Source organism: Rattus norvegicus, chromosome 3, assembly GCF_036323735.1.
Source record: "Rattus norvegicus strain BN/NHsdMcwi chromosome 3, GRCr8, whole genome shotgun sequence".
NCBI classification, from domain to species: domain Eukaryota; kingdom Metazoa; phylum Chordata; class Mammalia; order Rodentia; family Muridae; genus Rattus; species Rattus norvegicus.
Window position 1 is genome coordinate 178,148,074 of NC_086021.1, and position 19,042 is coordinate 178,167,115.

Consider the following 19,042-nt stretch of genomic DNA (forward strand, 5'->3'; position numbering starts at 1 on the left):
TCCCACCATGATGATAATGGACTGAACCTCTGAACCTGTAAGCCAGCCCCAATTAAATGTTGTCCTTATAAGAGTTGCTTTGGTCATGGTGTCTGTTCACAGCAATGGGAGCTCTAAGACATGCCCCACCCCCCCAAGGAATAAAAGGAAGGAGGTGAGAAAAAGGAGCAAGAGGAAGAGGAGGTGAAGGAAGAGGAGGTGAAGGAAGAGAAGGAAGAGGAGGAGGAGGAGGGGGAGGAGGAGGAGGAGGAGGGGGAGGAGGAGGAGGAGGAGGAGACAATGTCCATTCTCTGTTGTCTATATACCCACTGTGGCCTGGTCAAACTCCTAGTGGCCAGCCCTACAAAGGAAACTGAGACTTTCTCCTTCACCCCCTTTAGAAGTCATCACCTGTAGAGAGCTGTACCGCAGTATCCCCAACACTTTTTTTTCAGTTCTCCTTGATGGCTTCCTCTTTAGGCTGTCGCTTTTTTGGGGAATGGGGTGGAGGTTGGAGTTTTCACAGGAGCCTTTTACATTCCTCTTTCTCAACTGTGCTTCAGCAATCATTAATAACATTGCAAAAGTAGCTTCCTTGCCATTCACAGTCATCAGGAGCACCGGTCGATCCTAGGCTTCCGCATGGTTTCTAAAAAGATCATGGACTGTAAACATCCACTTGGTCTCCAGCATCCTCCTGTGCCAAGGACCACTGCTTCCGGTGGCAGTATGGCCTGTGCCTATCAAGACAGTGCTCTGACAAAGCATGGGCCCCTGACCAGCATGGCCTCCGGGAGAAGCATAGACCATGGAGGTCTTTTGAGGAAGTCCAATCCAGTAAGTGGACCATTCTTCCTCTTGGACATCCTGTCGCTGTTCAGAGACTGTGTGACTGGGCGGCTTGTTTGGGGGTTGAGTCTGCACCAGCTCCAGGCTGTTGCATACCATGTTGGGGTGGTTGGGTTCACATACTTGCTCCTCTATCAACTCCAGCTGGCAGCTGTTTTGTACTCAGAGTCTTTGTAGCTTTTCACCACTGAGAGTCTTCTCTGCAGGTTAGCTTTACTTCCTCAGAGAGGAACTCTCAGCTTTGCTTATTCTGCCAGAGAGGGCCCTAGTGAATCTGGTCTGTTTCAGGGACTTCCTGAAGCTATTTATTTTGAGTTGTTTACCTTTCTCCTTAAGGAGCTTCCCTGCAGGATAGAATGTTTCACAGCAGTTACCCAGGATTCTGTGTCCCTGGGACCAAACGTTGTAGCTAAGCAACTTAAAAGGAGATAAGGTCAGTCTGGGTCCATGGCTTCTCAGGGTCCATGGTTCTCATGGGGAAGGTATTTCACAACTCACACTGTCCTGGTAGAGGAATAGAGGAAGAGGATGGGGCAGGATCTAGCCTTCCCCCAATGACCTACTTCCCCAGTGACCTACTTCCCTCAGTGACCTACTTTCCCCAGTGACCTAACAACCCAGTGACCTACTTTCTCCAGCCAGGCTTTTATCATGGACCAATGATGCTGTTACATTCTAAGTCCATCAGGATGAATCCATTCACATCAGAGTGTCCATGTTCCATTGGATCCTTGAGACAGTCTCACAGAAACCAGCAGAAGTACAGGTCCTTCTCAGGGCAATCAATGCAATTATCCACCACACCTAGGGTGTGCAGAAGGATACAACTGTCATGTGTTCTCTGGTCTTGGTTAATTTGTCATTTAGAACTTGAGCTCACGGGTGGAGAAGGACTCTCCCGACTCTAGGGCTCTCTAGGTGGTTATCAGCACGTTCCTGGCAGCTCTCTCCTGGTCTTATATCTTCACCAGAAGAATGGGTGTGAAGTGTGTTCTCATGCATGCAAGACCCAGCTGGGGAAGCAAATGTCAGTGCGACTGTGTGTAGCTGGCAGGCGAGGACATCAGTTGGAGAGGCCAGTTGATATGAGAGCCTTGCAGACTCTTGATTCCGGTAGGTGTGGGCACCCCAGAGGACCACCGGCATGTGGAATACTGTTTTCACACCAGTCCGAAGACATCAGTCACCACCTCCACTGTCTTAAGTTGCTCCCCCCCCAACCCCCCGGCAGAGGGAGTGTTGTGTTATGTGTACAGATGGGTGAAAGAGAACCTGGCATGGGCCCACAGGCCAGGGGTTAAGTTTTAGTTTGCAATCTTTTTTTTAAAGATTTATTTATTTTTTTTAATGCATGAGTATTTGCTGTCTTCAGACACACCAGAAAAGGGCATCAGATCCCATTACAGATGGTTGTGAGCCACCACGTGGTTGCTGGGATTTGAACTCAGGACCTCTGGAAGAGCAGACAGTGCTCTTAACCGCTGAGCCATCTCCCCAGCCCCTAGTTTGCAATCTTGATGTTGCAGCCTAGTGTCCGGAGTTACTGATAGCCACTATACTCCCATAGTTAGCTCCATTTGGTGGCATGATCCCGTGCCACGCGTGAAAGAGATGCTGTTCAATCCATCGGGGAGATGTCTACTGACAGGCTGGCCTCCTAGAACTGAAAATCAGGAGGGCCCCATTCATGAAGTCAGGGGCTCCCTGGGGCATCTAGTAGGCTCCGTGTATGAGACAAGGATGAAGAGCATCCTTAAGGGACAAGGATGGGGTTCATGGGTTCCTCATTGGTCTGGGACATCTCAACCCAGTCATTTCTGCAAGTGTCACGAGAAGAGGAGGGGACTTTATAAATGTGGGTCCGCCCCACCCCCTGCTTTTCAGGGTGTTCCTGTTTCTCTCGAGGTGCCTTGCACTCTGTTCAACCCTTCCCCTGTGCTAACCCATCCCCTGTTTTGCCCCTAGGAGATAAGGACCTCTATGGACTCCTTTCTTTCGCGTTTGTGGCTACTGAGGCACAGATAGGTTACCTGGTTGCCATGGTAACTTGGTGGGCAGCAGTCGTCCTGGGTTGCCTTCTCCTGCTGTAATAGACACCACAACCGAAAGCGGCCTGAGGAACAGTTTATTTCATCTTTCGGTTTACAGTCCATCATGGAGGAAGTCAGGACACAAGCTCAAAGAAGGAGCGGAAGCCTGGGCCATGAGGGATGCTGCTTACTGGCTTGCTTTCCCGGCAAGTTCTACCTGCTTTTCGTATACAAGCCAGACCCATCTGCCTTGGGTAGCGACGTCCACAGTGGGCGGCGCCCTCCCATATCAATCATTAACCAAGAAACTGCCCCCACAGACTTGTCTATAGGTCATTCTGGGGGAGGTAATCCCTCAGCTGAGGCTCCCTCTTCTCAGGTGGGTTCTCAGGTTTGTTTCATGTTGAGAAACACCAATCAGAACAGTAGTTGACTGGCATTTCACCCCTGGCACCTCGACCCGAGATGTGTGCTCACCCTCCCTCCACCAACGCTGATCTGAACTTTGCTATCTGCTAAGGATGAGAAAGTTGTCGTGCCCTGTTGTGACTGCCCTGTATGCGTATGACCTTGTACTGACCACCCCAGGCTCTCCCTCCCAGAATTCCCTCCTCCTTTTGCAAAAACATTCTGACGTTTTCAGACGCCATCTTGCCTCACGAGCATGCGCAGTCAAAATGTGCTGTCTTTGCATGGCAGACGCCAAAGGACTCCCAAAGACATTTGAATGGGAAATGTCCCACATAGATTCATATATATTGGAACTTATGGCCCCCCAGTCAGCGGCACTTTTGAGGGAGATTAAAGGAAGTATGGTGTTGGGAGCAGGCTTTGAAGGTATATAGCCCCACCTCTCTTTCTGTTATCCCCTCCCCCCTCTCCCAGCCCCCTAGCTTCCCGACTGCCAGGCTGGCCTCAAGCTGCTCCTCCTGTGCTCCCTTGCTGTTACAGAATCCCTCCCTCTGGAACCATTAGCCAGGGGTCAACCCTTTCTTCCTTAAGTTGCTTTTGCTGCTGGTATTTTATCAGAACAAAACCAAAGTAACTAATATGTATCACTTCCAGAACCTTCTCATTCCATTGCCGTCCAACATGGGCAAATTACCGGTGTGTTTGGAGATGAAGTGTCCCCCAAAAGACCCTTGTTGAGGGCTTAGACCCCAGCAGGTCAGACTAAGCTGGGGGGATCAGCTCTGCCCTGAGCCTGCCGTGATTGAGCTATGACCCGATCAATCGATCAATCGATGGATCACTGATTTGTGAGTGAAGAAGGATCGCTGGGAGGAGGGAGAGAGGGCATAAGTGGGGGGCCTGGTTGGGGAGGGGTTCTCCACGGTGTGGATATGAATATAGGTTGTGTTTGGTCTCTCCCCCTCCCTTCTGGTCACAATCAGTGAACAGGCTTGCTGCACCATATCCTCCGAAGTACCCTGCCCCCATGCTATTCTGTTCTACCGTGGACCCTGCTGACCAGGAAACCGCATCTCTGAATCAATGAGTCAAAGAAGACTTCCCTTCATTCTTAAGTAGTTTTTCTTTGGGCAGCACAGTGAACACCGTCCGAAGACAGTGGTTCCTCCTGGATGCTCCACATGCGGTTCTGTCTCGCTTTCTGTTATTTATTTATTGCGTGTGGGGTGGGGTGGGGGGTGGGGCGGTAGGGGGTGGTGGCACATGCTCAGCATGGCTTAAGTGTAGAGATCAGAAGACAACCTACAGGGGCCAGTTCTCTCCTTCGGGTCCCAGGGATGGGGAGCAGGTGGTAAGTCTTGGCAGTAAGTGATTTTACCCACCGGGCTATCTCACAGGTCCAAACATCTCTCCTGCTTTCTGACTCCTGTCTCCTCTCAATCCGGCCGCCTTCCTTTTGTCATGTCCCGTGTGTCCTTCTGCCCACTCTGCACCTCCCTCTTTACCTCACATTACTCTCTCTTGGCTTCTTCTCTAAGCTTTTAAGACTTTGCCCACATTGTTTATCTATGCACACATGTGTATTATAGGCTAAGACCTGCATATGAGGGAATGTGTATGTTTTTTCATCCTGAATTTGGGCTACCTCACTTAGGGCTTTCCAGATCTGTCCATTTTCCTGAGTTCGTTCATTCTTCCTTTCTTCCTTCCTTCCTTCCTTTTTTCTTTCTTTCTTTCTAGATTTGCTTATTTATTTTATGAATACACTGTAGCTGTCTTCAGACATACCAGAAGAGGGCATCTGATCTCATTACAGATGGTTGTGAGCCACCATGTGGTTGCTGGGATTTGAACTCAGGACCTCTGGAAGAGCAGTCGGTGCTCTTAACCGCCGAGCCATCTCTCCAGCTCCTGGGTTTATTTTCTATTACGGCTGAATATATATTCCACTGTGTACATCTGTATCACATCTTCATACCTGCTTGTCTGTTCATGGCCATCGGGGTCGATCCTATGTCTTTGCTGTTCTGAACAGGACACTAGTAGCACTGGCTGTCCAAGTGTCTCTGCGGGAGTGCATGGAGTCCTTTGGGTTTATGCCCAGGAGGAGCCTCACTGGGTCATACGGTAAGATCTATTTTTAGTGTTTGGAGGAACCTCCCCACTGATTTCCGTAAGGACAGCCGTCCACATTTGTATCCCTCTGGACATTATTGTGACCCCACCTCCTCTCTTCTGTGTCAAGCAGGTCTTCGTTTTCGTTACTTGGCTAGTTTGTGCTTGTGGCACGATTCTGGTCTTCCTCTAGGTTAAAGGCAGATGTTGGAACATAAACAGACAGATGAGATGCTTGTATGCTCAAGATGTGGACAGGTAGACCCCGGCAAAAGCCCAGGAAACTCTCCTCTCACAGAAAAGTTCTGTGCCCCTGGCTCCTGTTTTGGGAACCCCGTGTGGTTGACTTTCTGACTGTGCTCCAGAGAGAGCCAACACAGCAGTTTCAGATACTTTCCCTTTACACTTTTGCGGGCCGTTCCGTGTTCAGCCGAGAGTTTAAGATTAATGGCCGCACGGAAGTTGCTAGGCCTGGGCACTCTGCTGAAATACGCTGAATTCGACTCTCTCCACACCCCCGTTCTGCTTAAAGATGGCTAAACCTGGTAGTTGTCGTCATCGACAGTCCCTAAGATGACGTAGCAGCTCTGCCCTGAGCCTGAAAGGAGTTGAGGGTTGCAGGCCCAGTAAATGTGTCTCGGTCATCAAGCTAGCATTTCCAAACAAAGGGACTGAATAAGGAAAGCGTGATGGGCGGTTGAAGGCTTGATGTTCCCTGAGAAGAAAAGGATGTCTTAAAGGCAGAGCCACAGAATTTCACTCAAGTCGGAAAGGAGAGCCGTTGAAAAGAGCACGCTGATTTAAAGGACTGTATTCTTAGCACAGTCGATTTTATCTGCAGCAAAATCCGAGACACAGCATTTTCTGGAAATAGGTCAAATTCTGAGTGTTTTGTATACATGGCGTACTTCACTAGAGGGCGCCATTGAGTTGTGTATTTAACATTTTCTTTCTTCCTTTCTTTCTTTCTTTCTTTCTTTTTTTTTTTTTTTTACAAAAATAATAATAAAAATGACGATGGCCCGGGCTATGAATTCTGATACAATTCTTGTTGAACATGTTTTGAGAATTCCTCACAGACATTATTTTTTATTTTTCGGCTTCTATGTGTGAAATTCCATTTTAAGAAGTATAACATAACCCCGAATCCGTCAGTACGTGGGAAGTCCCGCCGGCATGCTGGCATGACAGAGGCAAAAGACATAAGTTTAAATTAACTGCAATCCCATAGGTCTTTGGGCGGTTGTTTCTCTATATACCTTACCGCTCAAAGGAAATAAATTGTAAATATTAATTCTATCCGCTTGTCCGCTTAGATCCTTTGTGAAGAGACAAAGAGAGACCGTGTGGTCTGGGGACAAGCCTCTGTCCCGTTTTCCAGGGACTTTTGTCATCTGAAATCACTTCCAGGACAGACTTTCAATTTGCTTTTCAGAAGGCTGAGTCTGAAGCCCGTACTACCTACCACACAATAACTCTCACCTTCCTCCCCCAACCGACCCCTTTGATTATTATTCTGGCTTCTTTGCCTTTCTCTTTAGACTCAACTCAGACCATGCTGTATGAGACACCATTTTAAAATCTGTACCAAGCTGTACCACATCAAAAAAGAAAAAAAAAAAGCAAATTATAATCTCCCTACTGTCAGAAAGAGAATGACTCAAATCAAGTCAATGACCTTTCTTTTTCTCCCTCCCTCCCTCCCCCTCTCTCTTCCTTCCTCCCTCTCTCCCTCCCCCCACCCCACTTTTTGAGGCAAGGTCTCTCTACATAGCCCTGGCCCCTGGCTGTCCTGAACTGACTCTAGACCGTGCCTGCCTCTGCCTCCCAGTGATGGGACTGAAGGCATGTACCACCACACCTGGCAGTTTCTCTTAATTTAACTTGTCTTACTGAGTTCCATTCTATTTAATCTGTTACAGTTTAAAGCTCAAGCTTCCTATGCTAGCGACAAGGCAGACTTGTGAGACTTAGGTCCCCGATCATTAAGAAACGGATTTCTGGGCTGTGTAAAAAGTCTTCATCATAGTAGGCTTGAGAAGTCTTTCTGGAAATCATTTATTACCTTCCTTGTAAGTACCCATGTAATACACGGACAGATGCTTTGACAAAATTTCAAGCAACAAACATTTAATCAATGAGTTTTTTTTTTGTGTACAATGTTTGCATATGTGCATGTGTGCCATTTTGTAGCTTTTAGGGGGTGTCCCTCAGAGCTGTCCACTTCGCCTGTTGGAGCAGGGTCTCTCATTGGCACCTGGTTTCCTTGTAGGCCTAGGGATGCTTCTAGCACTAGGAGCCTGCTTGTTTTTGTTTTTAATAAAGGTGTGCAAATGGAACTCGGGTCTCTGTTCCTGTGTGGCAAACACTTTGTCCACTGAACTCTTTCTCAGCCCCTCATCACACATCAAAAACAGATTCGTGCATATTTATGTGAGTGTGTGAATGGATACTGCAGTTGTGCAAATTCCCGCGGAGGTCTCTGCAAGAACAGCCAGTGCTCTTCACTGCCGAGCCATCTCTCCAGCTCCAGCCACGGGGTTTTTAAATAGTGGTTCGTGTGCGCCCCCTCTCTTCTGTCTCTCCTTTATCACTGCATGCCCATCTCTCCAGATTCACCCCTGTGCGCCCTCCCTCCCTCCTTCCGTCCTTCCCTGCCTCCCTTTTTCCCTCCTTTGCTCTCCCTTCCTTTCTCCCTTCCCCCTACTCCTTTCACTCTCATTCTCTGACACCTCCATCCCCACCCCCCGCATCTCAATCGCACAACGGAACTTTGAGCCACTCCACCGTCCACCCCGGGAGGAAACTGATCTGTCCTTACTTCATCCTCTGAATCCACCTACTCCCCTCTGTGGCACACACACTACTGAACTTAGATTTGTTTTTTATTTCAAGCCACAAAAGCTAGTAGATTTGACTCCTCTTTTTAGCTAACCAAACAAAATTTATGCCAGCAAAAACACGGATCACTGTTAGGTTAAAAATTGCAAGATGAGCGGCTGGAGAGAAGGTTTAGGGTTAAGCACACTGGCTGCTTTTCCAGAGGCCCTAGTGAACCAGGAGATCTGATAAACTGTGCCGCTCTGCCGCCCTCTTCTGGCCTTGGTAGGCACTGCATATATGTATAAGATCGGACAAACTGGTACACAAACCATAAAAATAAATATTAAATAAAAATAAAAGCACTAAGGACCGAGGAGATGGTTCAGTCAGGAAACTGGAACATAAGTGTGAGGACCCAAGTTCAGTCCCCAGAGCCTACGTAAAAAGGTTGGGTGTGGTGTCATGGCGTTTGATACTTGAGAGGTGGAGGAGGCAGCAGGATACCCGGCGCTCCCGGGCCAATCAGCACAGCCTACTCGTGCTCTCCAAACCAAAGAAAGAACGCCCGTCCAAAATGAGGTACGTGGTACCTGCGGTTGACCTCAGCCCTAACACGTGCAGTTTCACATGAATGTGAGCTCACATGCACACACGTACACATACAACAAAACCTCCACGGGGACAGAGGCTCCTCCCGCCATCCTGTTGGTAAAGCACCTGATTGTCCCTTACAGGTGAATCCGGCTTGGATGAGCCCTAATTACCAAGAGGGAAACTGCAAGTCCTCAAGGACAGTAACAGGCCTCACTTTATCACATCTCGTTGTGTAGCTCAGAGGAGCCTTGAACCTACAACCCCCTTGCCTCAGCCTCCCCCGTATCTGAGGTCACAGGTGTGCACCCCGCTAAGCCCTTTTTTTCAGCTTCTGGAGTACACGTTTGTCTCCATAGAAGAGTTCTAACAAATCAAGTGTATATAAACATATCAAAACATGAGAACACGTTCACACCTGTCTACATTTGTCATTTGTCAAGACGTTCATCAGCGTCACAAGATACTCCTCCTTCACGAACCTCTGTTAGCCCTGTGCAAAAGGACGGGAAGGGGTGGGCCAAAGGACGGGAAGGGGTGGGCCAAAGGATGGGAAGGGGTGGACCAAAGGACGGGAAGGGGTGGGCCAAAGGACTCTGATCAGCAGACAAATTTCTATTCTTTATTTAGCCTATTCATTCTTCAGGAAGAATTTAGCCTCTATTTTTAGTTTTGTTGTTTTCCTAAAGTTTTTTTTTTTAAACTTATTATATATAAGTACACTGTAGCCGTCTTCAGACACACCAGAAGAGGGCATTGGATCCCATTACAGATGGTTGTGAGCCATCATGTGGTTGCTGAGATTTGAACTCAGGACCTCTGGAAGAGCAGTCACTGCTCCTAACCACTGAGTCATCTCTCCAGCCCCATTTTCTAAAGTTTTTTTAAAAAACATACTACATTTATTTATAATTAATAAATACATTTATTAATAATTACATTCATTTATAATTATTTTATTTACATTTATGTGTGCATGTTCATGTGTGTCTATGACTGCACATGGCACATGTGTGGAGGTCAGAACAGTTTTTGGGAGTCAGTTCTTTCTACTCTCTGGGTTCTGGGGATTAAATTCAGATCTTCAGAATTCAGCAAGGACCCTTGATGGTTTAAGCACCAGAAGGTGGGGATCATATTTGTTTGGGAATGTTCATCTTGTATCCTGGATAGAATTATCCCCCACTCCCACAATAAGGGATTGTCCTGGCTGGTTTTCTGTCTACTTGACATAAGCGAGTCATCAGAGAGGAGGGAGTCTCAATTGAGAGAGTGCCTCCGTAAAGTTAGGCTGTAGGCAAGCTTGTGGGGCATTCTCTTAATTACTGATTGATGTAGATGTGCTTAGCTCATTTCCTTGTGGGAGGCAAGCAGACCAAGCCATGTGGAGCAAACATTGAGCAGCAGCACTCCTCCATGGTTTCTGCATCGGCTCCTGTCTCCAGGTTTCTGCCCTGTTTGGATCCCTGTCCTGACTTCCTTTGATGGTTAGGAATGTAAGCCTAACACACCCTTTCCTCTCCAAGTTGCTTAGGTCAAGATGCTAGCAATAACAACCCTAACTACAATGAGTCAAATGTTTTCCAACTGTATCCAGAAAGATACAGAGGACACATAGACGTTTTTCTTACTGGAGATCTCTTAAAGCCTCATGTTCTGCAATACGCTTTAAATAAAAAAATTAACCAACTATATTTTAATCTTTTAAAATTTCCTTTTTTTTTTTGCATGTTTTCCGAAGCTTGAGTGTTAACCCATGTTCTGTGTCTTTGTGGTCTACCACAGAAAACAGAGGGTCACCTTTCCAGCCTCTCTCACAGCTAGGACACAGGCAGTGTGGGATGCTTTCTATGGAGCCGGTGATGGGTTTGAGTATGGAAGCATAGGCTCCACCTTAGATAAGTGAGCAGGTGTTTCCCGGGGGTTCTAGACTACCACTGCAGGGGCTTTTGTGGTGTGTCACCCCAGTGTGGAAGCTTAATCTATGAGTGCTGTCTGCAGGGCGAGAGTCTACAGGGGCGACATTCTCTTGAGCCATTCTATGCAAGGTATTTTAAAAAAGTTTTGAAAAAAATTGTTCTTCATAAAGATTGTCTAGGAAAAACAAAAACCAAAACGTCCACCTTTTCACTCAAAGTAGTTGTTTGTGTTGCCTATAGCAGGTCTTGTTCCCTAATTGGTTCTGGACTTGTCAATAAAGAAGTCCAGGGCCAATTGCTGGATGGAAGGTACAGGTGGGACTTCCGGTCCAGGGGGAAAAGGAGCCGCAGGGAAAGAGGAAGAGGGCTTTTCTGCCATGCTTTCGAGGACAGAGAATGCTGCAATCATGTGAGGTCTCAGGCAGCTATGGCCTCCGGCCTCTGCTACAGGTGGATGGCCAAGGAGGTTGGTGGGAGCTAGCTGATACAAGCCGGAAGTTTAGGACAGGAGGAGAAACGGAGATAATAATCGATGAGGGCAGGCCTTTCCAGGCAGGAGATTCCAGTGCCCAGCAATTGTATCTAGCCGGCAAGTTCTAAAATAATAAATCTGTGTGTTCTTTATCTGTGTATTCTAGGGTAGTGGGCTGGTGATGCGACCTCTCCAGGAGCAAAGGCGAGTAGGAAGAGAAGCCAGGTCAGGTCTGGTGGCGAAGATTCTGGTGCTAGGCTGGTGGAACAAAAGGGAGCCGGAGTGGGCTGGTAGTGCAGCACCTCCGTGGCAAGAGCAGTATCCCGTTTATAAAACATAGAATGGGAGATTAGAAGGGCAGTGAGACAAGCTGGTGAGATGGCTCAGCGGGTAAAGGGCTTGCCACCAAGCTGGATGACCCTAGTTCAAGGCGTGGGACCCACATGGTGGAAGGAGAACGGCAGCTCCCACACATTGTCCCCTGACCTCCACTCCCCAGCTGTTGCATGTGCACCTCCCATGCACACCTACACAAATAGCTATATAAATTTAAGTAAAAAAAATGGGGGAGAGAGAGAGAGACCAGACAAGGTATTTGTGGTGTGATCTGACACTCAACAAATGTCCCTGTGGACTCTTGGTACAGTAATGAAATTTAATAGCCTCCAGCAATTCATAGAATCTATTACACATATAAAATTATGCAGCTCAGTAATTACAAATTTCAAATAAAATTAAATACCACTTTTACATGAGATGGAGTTTTTAGTGCCAGCAAGCTGGCAGGAAAGAAACACCTGAGGTCCCATCAGTGTGGAGTTGGTGGAAGAACCTCAGGGGACAAGCTTGGCAAACCTATAGTCCCCTGAGCCTCCATCGGGAGCTTCATCTGCAGGGATTTATGGAGGGAAGTTTGAACATGGGGTGGGAGGGCGAAGGCGGCTCCTTGAACTGTTGCTTGGATAGGGAAGTTGTCAGATGCCCATCAATGGGATTGGCTGCTGTAAGTTATCTTGCTCTGCTGCGACTTTTGTGATGGTCATTCAAATGCGGGAAATGGTCTAAACTATCAATATAGATAAGGTGCCTGTGATGGTTTGTATATGCTTGACCCAGGGAATGGCACTATTAGGAGGTGTGGCCCTGTTGGAGTAGGTGAGGTCTTGTTGGAGTGGGTGTGGTCTTGTTGGAGTGGGTGTGGCCTTGTTGGAGTAGGTGTGTCACTGTGGTGGTGGGCTTTAAGACCCTCATTCTAGGGGTTGGGGATTTAGCTCAGTGGTAGAGCGCTTGCCTAGGAAGCGCAAGGCCCTGGGTTCGGTCCCCAGCTCCAAAAAAAAAAGAACCAAAAAAAAAAAAAAAAAAAAAGGAAGATTCCATGTTTCCAGTGCAGAGTGAGAAAGGGAGCAAGTTGCAGCCGTTCTTTTCTCTTAGCTGGAAAACTTGGATCAGTAGTTTTCGCTCATAATCAAATGATGCATGCCTTTGAGGTGTGTTACTGTGATTATGCTCCCTTCATGAGGAAACATGTAGAACAGAGAACAAATGTTCCTGATACACAGATGCTTCTTCTGTCACTGCCATCCCTGATGGTTTTTGAACTGTATTGAGTAAACTGATTTTCTTTGGATGGAAGGAAAGAGGACGAAAGAGGGGTTGGGGGCAGATATTCTGCCCCTAACACTAACAATGTCAGGAGTTTTTATTAAAATAACATTTATTTTCATTCATGTGTATGTGTCTTGGGGTGTGGGCCCATGTGCAGAGGGTGCTTGTAGAGAGTGAACAGGGCATCAGGTTCCTGCAGCAGGACTTATATAGGTCTTTGTGAGTGGCCCAACCTGGGTGCGGGGAGTAAGAACAGCAAGTGCTCTGGACATGGAGCCATCTCTCCGGCTCCTTGTTTTCACTTGAAAATGTTTGTATATTGAATAGTTTTTCTAGTGGCTGAAGCCAGTGGGAGGTGTTCAAATAAAAGCATTGTTTGACTTTCCCAGGTGCCGCGGTGCAGTTTAAATCCAGCACTTGGGAGGCAGAGGCAGCCAGATCTCTGAGTTTGAGGCCAGCCTGGTCTACAGAGTGAGTTCCAGGACAGCCAGGGCTACACAGAGACACCCTGTCTTGAAGAAGGAAAAAAAAACACCCAAAAAACAGCTAATCTATTTATTATTATTATTATTATTATTATTATTATTATTACTACTACTACTACTACTACTACACAGAGACACCCTGTCTTGAAGAAGGAAAAAAAAAAACCAAAAACAGCTAATCTAATTATTATTATTATTATTATTATTATTATTGTTGTTGTTGTTGTTGTTATTAAAGAAAAACCGGGCTGGAGAGATGGCTCAGTGGTTAAGAGCACTGACTGCTCTTCCAAAGGTCCTGAGTTCAAATCCCAGTAACCACATGGTGGCTCACAACCGTCTGTAATGAGATCGGATACCCTCTTCTGGTGTGTCCGAAGACAGCTACAGTGTACTTATTAAATAAATAAATAAATAAATAAATCTTAAAAAAAAAAAAAAAGAAAAACCACCAAAACACATGCTTATTAGGAAAGGAAGATTCTGTGCGAGTCATTTTTGTTAACTGATGTTTTCTCAACCTTGAAGCAAGTGTCGCTCGGTCGCAGAGTCTCCACAATGAATGCTATCACGGGGCTTGTTCATTTCCTGTATATGGACAGAGGGTCTCCTGGGCTCCTTTGCTCTTAGCTATAAGCTCTCCCTAACTCTCAGAGGAGCTGGCCTCCTCACATGGGTTGGGCTTAATGAGCTGATCAGGTGGCATTCATAAAGCCATTTCTGGACCTTTATTCTTCGGGGGACTCCTAGATTGTGTGTCTGAAATCTGGAGGGTCTACCCTCTGGAGTTTGCTAGGTAGGTGACTGTGAAACAGGTTAGCCACACTCAAAAGAGAAAGTTAAAGAAAAAAAGAAGAGAAAAACAAAAAAGACAAATATTTGGCAAAAGAGGAAGACTGACTTTTTTTTTTGTTTGTTTCCTGTTTGTCTGTCCAGTCCATTTGTACTTAAGATGGAAATCAACTGGTTTGAACCACTCCTGAAAGTCCAGTAAACCTCAGGACATCATACTTCGCAGAATTTGAGTGTCAAATCTGCTTTTTCTTCTCTGATGGCCTTTCCTGAAGACCCACTGTGATCCCTGGCACATGTGCAACACCAGCAGCCCACGCACAGTGTGTTCTCCCTTCCCTCCCTCTCCGCCCTCTCCTCCTCCCTCTCCTCCCTTTACTCCTCTCTCCCTCCCTCCTTTCTGTCACCACAGTCATTTTCTTATATGTGTGCAGGTGTCCTGATAGCTGTCATGTCTTTCTTCCGTCTCCCTTGTCACCGGTTGTCACCGGGATCAACCATCCTTGTCTGTAGGATTGACACCTGGCTTCCTATGAGAACTGATTTCCAGTGTGCAGTCCTTCCTCCTGCCCAAAGCCTGTGTATTGTTCCTTCATCAGGACCCTGTGATGGGCATGTGTCAATCAACATGTCATCGATTTCGGGAAGGACGGTTGACAAGAGGACGGGACAATGCTTGTATACTTCCACCGGGAGTAGGGGAATCTAAAAATGAAACTCACTTGTGGGAGAGCTGAGGCAAGGAGTAGAGGACTCAGGGTCCTGCTGAGAGGGTCAGGTTCTGCAATCCGGTGTACCAGAGGCCAGCTCTACCCCCAGTACCCTCAGTACAAGTTTCCTGGCTTTCACTTTCTGTTTGAAGCCGCCTCAAGGAGCCCAGGCTGGCCTAGAACTCCCTATGTAGAAATTCCTGTGCAGTTGAGTGCCTGACTCTCTCGCCTCCACATCCTGAGGGCTGCGGTTACAGGCGCGCACCACTCGAAATGGAACCCAGGGCTTCGTGCGGGCGAGGCAGGCGTTCTCCTCACTGAGCTACACTCCCCAGCCTCTACGCTCGACATTTTCATTTTTTGGGAGTCCACTAAGTTCCCTTCTCTTGTGTGGTCACTTCAGATAGGACTTGGCACTCACAGCAATAGTATGTCATCAGACGACGTCTCTGTTTCACGGGTATAGAATCTAGGCTCCGGTGGTCCGTGTGAGACCCTCTAGCTTTCGCCTTAGGCTCGTCACCCCGAGGCTGCTCAAACTCCACACTGGGAAATCCCTTCCATCCCACCCTGGCTTCACTCAAAGTCGCCGGGCTTGTCCATCTTGTTGGTGAGCGTGACTGTCACTCTCCAGGGACCCAGGCTGAGAATCTTCATTGAACTTGGGCAAGAAGAAGAGAAAGGTTTCCTCAAACAGGGTGATTTTTGGACTTGGCATCTTTAATGAGCTCTTCCCGAGTTGGTTTCTGTAACCTCTGTGATTATTTATTTGATCACACAGGGCTTAGATGCGAGATGGCTTTGATTTGCTTTCTGGGTGACTGGGATGAACCACATCATTAGGCAGTTGGAGGAGGTCTGGCTAATTATGCAAAATAAAAGAAGGGCTGCTTTTACCTCTCCTTCGGAAAACATGCTTCTCCGGGCCCCGCGAGCTCACGAAAATCACGTCACTAGCACACTGTGGAAGAGACAGAGGAACTGGGTAGAAGTAGTTTCACCAAGTGCCTCTGTGACAAAAATATCTTCAAAGGGAGTTCTATCAGTTTTATTAAGCTCCATTGTGCACGTTACACGACAGGCGTATCAAGCGCAATAGCATTTGAATTAGCAATCAAGTTTTAATAGTATTTGACACTTCCCCACCTTGTACTGGCAGAAACTGTCTCTCTGAGGGACATGCCACACGGGGAACAGTCAGCCCCCGGCAGGGAAAGTGGGTGGTGTCCAAAAGTTCACAGATATGTCTGAGCACACATCGCCCCATGGGAAGAAGGGTGTTTTGCATCCAGGGCTATCTCAGGAGAGTTCGTTTAGCGGTTAATGCACTCTCCGTGCCAGGGTGAGGAGTTTGGATCCTAAGCACCCCCCCCCCGCCCCCCTGTAAAAGCCAGGTGGGTGTGGCAGCTGCTTGTAGTCCCAGTGTGTGGGAGGTGGAGACAGAGGAGCCCTGGAACAAACTGGTTAGACAGCCTAACTCAATTGGTGAGGTCGGGGCCAATCAGGAGACCCTGCCTCAATATAGCCTAACTCAATTGGTGAGATCTGGGCCAATCAGGAGACCCTGCCTCAATACAGAAGGTGGGGAAAGACACCGGAGACCAACTTCTGGTTGCCATGTGCATGCAAACAAATGTGGATGTGTTACCCATTTACACACACACACACACAAACACACGCACGCACGCACGCACACGCACATCACTTTCCACACATGCGTACCAAAAAAAAAAAAAAAAGAGGTGGTGTTTGCAAATCTCAGAAACCAATTTAAGCGAAACAGAGTATACTAGAAGAGTATTGGAGGTTCTCAGTCAGTGGGAAGGTTGAGGATCCAAAGTCCCCACAAGGCACCCAGCCCCAGAGCGCTTCAAAGCGATGCCCATAGGACTGGCTGTCGTTGTAGGTTCTGCTGTCACTATGACTACCAAAGCCCCGCTTCTGCTGTTCTCCGCCTTGGCAGGTGGCTCTTACCTGCCTAATCTCATAGCATTACCTCCAGACATGATTACTGCTTTCATTTTAAAGTTATACTTAGTCTCTGTCTGTCTGTCTGTCTGCCTGCCTGCCTCTGTCTCTCTCTGCCTCTCTTTCTCTCTCTGTCTCTGTCTCTGTCTCTCTGGTGTCCTCCCCCACTGTATGTCTCTGTCTCTGTCTCTGTCTGTCTCTGTCTGTCTCTCTCTGTCTGTCTCTCTCTGTCTCTGTCTCTGTCTCTGTCTCTCTCTCTCTCTCTCTCTCTCTCTGTGTGTGTGTGTGTGTGTGTGTGTGTATGTGTGTGTGTGTGTGTAGGTCAGAGGATAAATTCTGAGTTCGTTCTTTCCGTTCTGGGAATTGAACCCAGGTTATCGGGCTCAGATACTGCAGGTCATGACACAGCCAAGCAGGCTCACTGACCCTGGACGGTGATTCCTGGGCTTGGGCTTCCATCTCTCTCACTTCCTCATCGAGTGCCCTCCTACCTCTCGGTTGTTCTCCCTCCCAAACGGGGCTGGAGTCTGCCTGTGCCCACTGCCCCTCCCTCACACTCTGGCTCAGGGCTCTTGCGCACAGGCCCTGTCCCTTCACACCGGCTGGTATGTCTGTGCTCCGGCTGGCCTGTTCACGGTCACAGTCTAGCCGCAGGTACACCCAGGCTGTTTCTGTAGTACCTTCAAGGGAAGGGAAAGGTTTCCATGTTCAAAGCTGCTGACTCCACCGGTGAGGTTGGGGAGCGGGGTGAAGGTGTCTGGACTCTCCCCATGCTTCCCAGCAGAAGCGATGAACATTGCATTTTCACCTGAGGTGATTCCCCACCCCAGGGGATGCTTAGAGAGGTTTGATCTTCTTTGGCGACACAAGGGTTAACTACTAGGGCGTAGGATGCTGCATCCTGGGAGGAGGAGCCTTGGAGGAGCTAAAGATCGTGAGCCACCTGCAGCAGCAGGCTTTGACTCCTAGGCAGGTGGTGATGGTGTAGAGGAACAGGCGGGTGGTGACAGTGTAGAGGTACAGGCGGGTACCTTGTGCAGGCAGCTGAATGGATTGCTGAGAGTCTGGGTTGTGGTTCCAAATGGCTTGGAGGAGAATCAAGATGTGTGAATCAAAGCCTAAAGGCAGTGGTATCTCCTTCCTGTCGTGCTCCTTTGTGTATGTGTCTCTTTGTATAAATGACAACAATGTAACAGCAAAGTACTGAGGTGTGTGGAGAGCTTGGGGCTGCGGTGCACTCTCAGTGACAATGTCAGACGGCAATGATTACGAAACATATAATACTAGAGAGAGAGTGTGTGTCTGCATGGGCTGGAAATCCCATTCTTAGGCATTTTATCTTCAAAGACTTGAAATCGGAATTTTGAAGAAACAGTTACACGTGTGTTTTCCTGATGGCATTGTTTACAGTATCCCGGTTCTGAAGAAAATCTAAATGTCCATTGCCAACAAAATGGATAAGGAAAACATGGTCTACCCAGTGCCTAGGGAATGGACAAGAAAAAAATGTCTGTTCATACTGTCTTAGGGTTTCACTGCTGTGAACAGACACCATGACCAAGGCAATTCTTATAAAGAACAACATTTAATTGGGGCTGGATTACAGGTTCAGAGGTTCTTTCAGTCCATTAAGGTGGGAGCATGGCAGCATCCAGGAAGGCCTGGTGTAGGAGGAGCTGAGAGTTCTACATCGTCTAAAGGTTGCTAGTGGAAGACTGGCTTCCAGGCAGCTAGGAAGAGGATCTTAAAGCCCACGCCCACAGTGACACACCCACTCCACCAAGACCACACCCACCCCAATAAGGCTACACCCACTTCAACAAGGCCACACCTCCAAATAGTTCCACTCCCTGGGCCAAGCAAACACAAACCATCAGGCAGGGCCAGGGACTCTTGGGAGCAGAAAGTGGCTGTTTAATAGGTCTGGCGTTTCAGTTCAGCAAGATAGTTACCACATACCAAGAGTTCAGTCTTACAACATGGCACTTTTAGTTAATGCCACACTGCATCCCCGAGAGGAGAGATCTTGTGTTATACGCTCTTCCTTACCACACTAGTAGTTTTAGAAAAGTGTTTGGTATTGTCTCAGCTTAACCTGTCAGCTCCTCACATCCTAGAGTCATCACTTTTCAGCGGAGGATTTTCCAGATCAGACTAGCTGGTGGGAATGTTTGTGGGGGTTGTCTTGGTTGTAAATTGACCTAGGACGGGACTCAGCTTCAGTGCAAGCCACCCCTTCAAGGACCAACGCTAACGCCCAGGGGCAGATGCTTTGGGGGATTTTTGTTTGTTT

General features: G+C 47.8%; 1 long non-coding RNA gene across 6 annotated transcripts; it reads left to right on the forward strand.

Annotated features, from left to right (window-relative positions):
- The first annotated feature begins 280 nt into the window (after positions 1-280).
- Positions 281-11,341, forward strand: LOC103691973 (uncharacterized). Of its 6 annotated transcripts, none has more exons than XR_010065473.1 (4): positions 281-4,117; positions 4,253-4,455; positions 5,305-5,396; positions 5,518-11,341. It is a non-coding gene; the product is annotated as an uncharacterized LOC103691973 (long non-coding RNA). The 6 variants fall into 6 exon arrangements; XR_010065474.1 differs by having other exon boundaries at positions 5,578-11,341; XR_005502738.2 differs by having other exon boundaries at positions 281-1,941; positions 2,794-4,117; positions 5,305-11,341.
- Positions 11,342-19,042: the final 7,701 nt, after the last annotated feature.